Below are 7,731 nucleotides of genomic sequence, written 5' to 3'. Positions count from 1 at the left end.
GTTGTGAAGATAATTCTAGCTAGTACACAAGTCGTTCAGCAAAGGCAATAAAGACACGTAATTCATACGTCCAGAAACAAGTCATGCATTCTGGTTTTACTAGGACTACTTCCCATCCTTGGTCTTGTGGAACATAACCGTTATGGTCGTTGATAAGACAGCGTGTTGTAACGTCGTCAAAGGGACGAGGGTTACGTAATGTCCAACAGTCCCGTAACAATCTAAAAACCTCATTTCTTACCCCAATTACCGACTCCGTCACTTGTGGGAACGTTTTGTTTAATAGTTGTAGCCCGATGTTCTTGTTCTCACTTTGGTGAGAAGCGAACATTACTAATCCGTAAGTATAACATGCTTCTTTATGTTGCATGTTAGCCGCTTTTTCTAAATCACGAAGTCCAATATTCGGATATATTGAGTCAAAATAATTTCTTAACCCATTGCGTAAAATAGCATTTGGGTTCCCCGCAATATATGCGTCAAAGTAAACACATCGTAACTTATGGATTTCCCAATGTGATATCCCCCATCTTTCAAACGAAAGCCTTTTATAAACCAAGGCATTCTTGGAACGTTCTTCGAATGTCTTACAAACTGATCTCGCCTTAAATAGTTGTGCCGAAGAATTCTGACCGACTCTAGACAAGATTTCATCAATCATGTCTCCGGGTAGGTCTCTTAAAATATTGGGTTGTCTATCCATTTTGTGTTTTTATACTGTAAAATAGACAAGAGTTAGATTCATAAAAAAAATACTTATTAATACAAGCAATTTTTACATATATCATAAAGCATAAGCACACTATATTACATATATTACACCACACGAATACAACTATCTTATTCCGACTCGCTTGTTTCTTTTTCTTCGGTTTTGGTTCGTTTTGCCAAGTTTCTAGGGATATATGATGTTCCCCTAATACGAGCCGTCGTTTTCCACATTGGTTTAGAAAAACCTGGTGGTTTAGAGGTTCCCGGGTCATTGTTACAACTTAAGGACTTCGGGGGTTGACGATACATATAAAGTTCATCGGGGTTGGAATTGGATTTCTCTATTTTTATGCCCTTTCCCTTATTATTTTCTTTTGCCTTTTTAAATTCAGTTGGGGTAATTTCTATAACATCATCGGAATTCTCGTCGGAATCCGATTCATCGGAGAATTGGTAATCCTCCCAATATATTGCTTCCTTGGCGGAAACACCATTGACCATAATTAACCTTGGTCGGTTGGTTGAGGATTTTCTTTTACTTAACCGTTTTATTATTTCCCCCACCGGTTCTATTTCTTCATCCGGTTCCGATTCTTCTTCCGATTTCGATTCTTCTTCCGGTTCCGACTCTTCTTCCGGTTCCTCTTCGAGAACTTGTGAATCAGTCCACGAATCATTCCAATTTATATTTGACTCTTCATTATTATTAGGTGAGTCAATGAGACTTGTTCTAGAAGTAGACATCTATCACATAATATCAAACGCGTTAAGAGATTAATATATCACATAATATTCACATGTTAAAAATATATAGTTTCCAACAAAATTTGTTAAGCAATCATTTTTCAAGTAAACACGGTCGAAGTCCAGACTCACTAATGCATCCTAACAAACTCGATAAGACACACTAATGCAAAATTCTGGTTCTCTAAGACCAACGCTCGGATACCAACTGAAATGTCCCGTTCTTATTGATTAAAAACGTTCCTTATTAATTGATTTCGTTGCGAGGTTTTGACCTCTATATGAGACGTTTTTCAAAGACTGCATTCATTTTAAAACAAACCATAACCTTTATTTCATCAATAAAGGTTTAAAAAGCTTTACGTAGATTATCAAATAATGATAATCTAAAATATCCCGTTTACACACGACCATTACATAATGGTTTACAATACAAATATGTTACAACAAAATAAGTTTCTTGAATGCAGTTTTTACACAATATCATACAAGTATGGACTCCAAATCTCGTCCTTATTTAAGTATGCGATAGCGGAAGCTCTTAATAATCACATGAGAATAAACATGCTTAAAATGTCAACAAAAATGTTGGTGAGTTATAGATTTAACCTATATATATCAAATCATAATAATAGACCACAAGATTTCATATTTCAATACACATCCCATACATAGAGATAAAAATCATTCATATGGTGAACACCTGGTAACCGACATTAACAAGATGCATATATAAGAATATCCCCATCATTCCGGGACACCCTTCGGCTATGATATAAATTTCGAAGTACTAAAGCATCCGGTACTTTGGATGGGGTTTGTTAGGCCCAATAGATCTATCTTTAGGATTCGCGTCAATTAGGGTGTCTGTTCCCTAATTCTTAGATTACCAGACTTAATAAAAAGGGGCATATTCGATTTCAATAATTCAACCATAGAATGTAGTTTCACGTACTTGTGTCTATTTTGTAAATCATTTATAAAACCTGCATGTATTCTCATCCCAAAAATATTAGATTTTAAAAGTGGGACTATAACTCACTTTCACATATTTTTTACTTCGTCGGGAAGTAAGACGTGGCCACTGGTTGATTCACGAACCTATAACAATATATACATATATATCAAAGTATGTTCAAAATATATTTACAACACTTTTAATATATTTTGATGTTTTAAGTTTATTAAGTCAGCTGTCCTCGTTAGTAACCTACAACTAGTTGTCCACAGTTAGATGTACAGAAATAAATCGATAAATATTATCTTGAATCAATCCACGACCCAGTGTATACGTATCTCAGTATTGATCACAACTCAAACTATATATATTTTGGAATCAACCTCAACCCTGTATAGCTAACTCTAACATTCATATATAGAGTGTCTATGGTTGTTCCGAAATATATATAGATGTGTCGACATGATAGGTCGAAACATTGTATACGTGTCTATGGTATCTCAAGATTACATAATATACAATGCAAGTTGATTAAGTTATGGTTGGAATAGATTTGTTACCAATTTTCACGTAGCTAAAATGAGAAAAATTATCCAATCTTGTTTTACCCATAACTTCTTCATTTTAAATCCGTTTTGAGTGAATCAAATTTCTATGGTTTCATATTGAACTCTATTTTATGAATCTAAACAGAAAAAGTATAGGTTTATAGTCGGAAAAATAAGTTACAAGTCGTTTTTGTAAAGGTAGTCATTTCAGTCGAAAGAACGACGTCTAGATGACCATTTTAGAAAACATACTTCCACTTTGAGTTTAACCATAATTTTTTGATATAGTTTCATGTTCATAATAAAAATCATTTTTTCAGAATAACAACTTTTAAATCAAAGTTTATCATAGTTTTTAATTAACTAACCCAAAACAGCCCGCGGTGTTACTACGACGGCGTAAATCCGGTTTTACGGTGTTTTTCGTGTTTCCAGGTTTTAAATCATTAAGTTAGCATATCATATAGATATAGAACATGTGTTTAGTTGATTTTAAAAGTCAAGTTAGAAGGACTAACTTTTGTTTGCGAACAAGTTTAGAATTAATTAAACTATGTTCTAGTGATTACAAGTTTAAACCTTCGAATAAGATAGCTTTATATGTATGAATCGAATTATGTTATGAACATCATTTCTACGTTAAGTTCCTTGGATAAACCTACTGGAAAAGAGAAAAATGGATCTAGCTTCAACGGATCCTTGGATGGCTCGAAGTTCTTGAAGCAGAATCATGACACGAAAACAAGTTCAAGTAAGATCATCACTTAAAATAAGATTGTTATAGTTATAGAAATTGAACCAAAGTTTGAATATGATTATTACCTTGTATTAGAATGATAACCTACTGTAAGAAACAAAGATTTCTTGAGGTTGGATGATCACCTTACAAGATTGGAAGTGAGCTAGCAAACTTGAAAGTATTCTTGATTTTATATAACTAGAACTTGTAGAATATATGAAGAACACTTAGAACTTGAAGATAGAACTTGAGAGAGATCAATTAGATGAAGAAAATTGAAGAATGAAAGTGTTTGTAGGTGTTTTTGGTCGTTGGTGTATGGATTAGATATAAAGGATATGTAATTTTGTTTTCATGTAAATAAGTCATGAATGATTACTCATATTTTTGTAATTTTATGAGATATTTCATGCTAGTTGCCAAATGATGGTTCCCACATGTGTTAGGTGACTCACATGGGCTTCTAAGAGCTGATCATTGGAGTGTATATACCAATAGTACATACATCTAAAAGCTGTGTATTGTACGAGTACGAATACGGGTGCATACAAGTAGAATTGTTGATGAAACTGAACGAGGATGTAATTGTAAGCATTTTTGTTAAGTAGAAGTATTTTGATAAGTGTATTGAAGTCTTTCAAAAGTGTATAAATACATATTAAAACACTACATGTATATACATTTTAACTGAGTCGTTAAGTCATCGTTAGTCGTTACATGTAAGTGTTGTTTTGAAACCTTTAGGTTAACGATCTTGTTAAATGTTGTTAACCCAATGTTTATAATATCAAATGAGATTTTAAATTATTATATTATCATGATATTATCATGTATGAATATCTCTTAATATGATATATATACATTAAATGTCTTACAACGATAATCGTTACATATATGTCTCGTTTAAAAATCATTAAGTTAGTAGTCTTGTTTTTACATATGTAGTTCATTGTTAATATACGTAATGATATGTTTACTTATCATAGTATCATGTTAACTATATATATATCATCATATAGTTTTTACAAGTTTTAACGTTCGTGAATCACCGGTCAACTTGGGTGGTCAATTGTCTATATGAAACATATTTCAATTAATCAAGTCTTAACAAGTTTGATTGCTTAACATGTTGGAAACATTTAATCATGTAAATATCAATCTCAATTAATATATATAAACATGGAAAAGTTCGGGTCACTACAGCCGTCTCCCTGTGGAACGAACCAAACTTACTAAAAACTACACTACTCTACGATTAGGTACACTACCTATAAGTGTTGTAGCAAGGTTTAAGTATATCCCATAAATAAATAATTAAAACTTGTGTAATTTGTATCGTATTTTGTAATAAAAATAATAAGTATTTTCGTATACACCTCGCTGCACATCAAGTTTTTGGCGCCGCTGCCGGGGAACATCTTAAACGCCGAAGCGAAACGCTATTAAAAAAAAAGATTTTTTTAATTTATTTTTGTAAAAATATGTTTTAAATTTTAAAAACACAAAAATAATATATATATATATATATATATATATATATATATATATATATATATATATATATATATATATATATATATATATATATATATATATATATATATATATAAGAGTTTGTTTAAAATATATAAAGTTATAAAGTATTCCTATTTCTATTTTAGTTTTTAAAATATAAGTTTTTATTTATATAAATATTTTATATTAGTTAAAAACAGAAAATAAATAAGTAAAAGTAATCGGGCCCAACTGTAGCAGCCCAAACAATTGGCCTGGTACCCGAAGCCATGCGACCGCATGGTATTAAAACACTCAGCTCATGCGATCGCATGAGCTGATTGGACAGGTCTGAAACCTTAGACAGCAGAATTAGGGTTACGTATTATTAATTATTATTATTAATTAATAATCTAATTAGGGTTTAAATATTTAATTAGTTATTAATATTAGTTTATAATTAGTAATATTAAGTTTTAATATTATTATTAATTATATAAATTAATACTTTTATAATAAAATAATATAAAAATAATATTTTTATATTTTGTATATTTTTATGGTTTAATTCGTAAATTTTATAATTTATCGTTCGTAATTAGTTTCAAGACTAGTATTTTACCGTAGTTTATTTTTATTTCTAGATTTTTAGGCTTTGCCGTAAAATCCCTTAAGTACTTTTTCTTTAGACTAAGATTTAGGCGCTTTAGAATTCTACGACATCGCTTATCGCTTTAGTATTTAATAGATTTTAGTGCTTAATTAAGTTATTGCTGTTTTGGATATAGATTTCCTTTTAAGCTTTAATACCTTTAGGCGCAAATTTTTAGATTTAGTTTTTAGAATTTTAAGTTTCGACGTTTTTCTTTCTTATTATTATTTTTCGATTTTTATTTTTCGAAGTTTTTCAACGCACTCTTTTTCTTTCTCATTTCTACGCTCTAGTTTTTAGGACATAGAATTTTCTTTATCTTCTTAAAACTTCGACGAGAAAAATTATTTTAAGCGGTTAAATTGATAGACATCCAAAATTTTCTGGTTCGTAGTAATAGTTGGATTTGTTAGTGGCGAGTAGTGAGCTTCCGATTTAAAGGGTCCTGGCTACCTGCTGCATCTATTGGCTATTCGAAACGTGGGCAAAATCAGAAAAGTCTATTTATTTGATAGCTTATATAATTTTTATCTTTTATAACTAACAAGAATATTCAGTGAATGCACCGAGCAAAACGTTCACCACCTGTAACTCGATCAAGACATCTAGCCAACATTGTCGCCGTTGATTTTTCTTTAGAATCGTCATCGAGTTGACCAAGTACTCCAATTCAAATTTTCGATAATCCATTTTTTGAACCCGACCTCACAATTGAGAATCCGGAGGATATTCAGGGACAATTCAGAGATCCTGAACCACTAATCATTCCTCCTGAACCACAAATCACTCATCCAGAGATTGTCGAGGAAGAAACCATTAAGTCAGAATCCTCTAGTGATTCAGATTCAACAAATTCAATCATAGAAAATCCGGAACCTCTAAGTATGGAAGATCGAATGAGGGCTACTGGCCAAGGTCATGCCATTATTAAACTAGACATTAACGCGCCAGATTATGAAATCAAAGGACAAATCCTACACATGGTAACCAATCAATGCCAATATAGTGGTACGCCAAAAGAAGTTCCAAACAAACATCTTTGAACCTTTAATAGGATTTGTACTCTATTCAAAATCAGAGAAGTTGAGGATGAACAGATCTATCTCATGTTGTTTCCCTGGACTTTAAAGGGAGAAGCCAAAGATTGGTTAGAATCGTTACCTGAAGGGGCGATTGACACATGGGATGTCTTAGTTGAAAATTTTCATAAAAGATTCTTTTCGGCATCTAAAGCCGTGAGACTTCAAGGAGAAATTGTTACGTTCACGCAAAAGCCAAATGAAACATTATATGAGGCATGGACAAGATTCGGAAAGTTATTGAGAGGATGTCCTCAGCACGGTTTATACACTTATCAAATAGTACAAATATTCTACCAAGGTGTCGATGTTGCTACACGAAAAGTCATCGACACAGCAGCTGGTGGTTCTATTATGAAGAAAACCGCAACCGAAGCTCACAAAATCATTGATAACACAGCATCCCACTCGCATGAGTGGCATCAAGAAAAAGATATATTTCGATCATCTAAAGCGGCTAGAGCTGATTCTAGCCATGACCTTGATTCCGTTTCCGCAAAAATAGATGCTTTCGAGAGACGAATGGAAAAGATGACTAAAGATATTCATGCAATACGAATCAGTTATGAGCAATGCGGTGGACCACATTTAACAAAAGATTGTCACATTGAGCAAATGATGGAACAACGTGAGAATGTTTCCTACATGAACCAAAGGCAGGGAAATAATTATCAAAATAATTATCAACCGCCAAGGACAAACTTTAATCGAAATCAAAACATTCTTTACACTCCAAATGGACCCAACAATAACTCGTACAACCAACAAGGTCTGAATAACCAACCAACTCAAAACAACACATTCAA

General features: G+C 32.3%; 1 non-coding gene across 1 annotated transcript; it reads right to left on the bottom strand.

The window, feature by feature from the left end:
* Window positions 1–7,084: 7,084 nt before the first annotated feature.
* Window positions 7,085–7,191, bottom strand: LOC139895074 (small nucleolar RNA R71). The gene has a single exon (XR_011775543.1). It is a non-coding gene; the product is annotated as a small nucleolar RNA R71 (small nucleolar RNA).
* Window positions 7,192–7,731: the final 540 nt, after the last annotated feature.

The sequence above is a fragment of the Rutidosis leptorrhynchoides genome, chromosome 2 (assembly GCF_046630445.1).
Source record: "Rutidosis leptorrhynchoides isolate AG116_Rl617_1_P2 chromosome 2, CSIRO_AGI_Rlap_v1, whole genome shotgun sequence".
Classification (NCBI taxonomy): Eukaryota; Viridiplantae; Streptophyta; class Magnoliopsida; order Asterales; family Asteraceae; genus Rutidosis; species Rutidosis leptorrhynchoides.
Note: the sequence above shows the minus strand (reverse complement) of the source record. Positions and strands in the feature narration are given on the sequence as shown.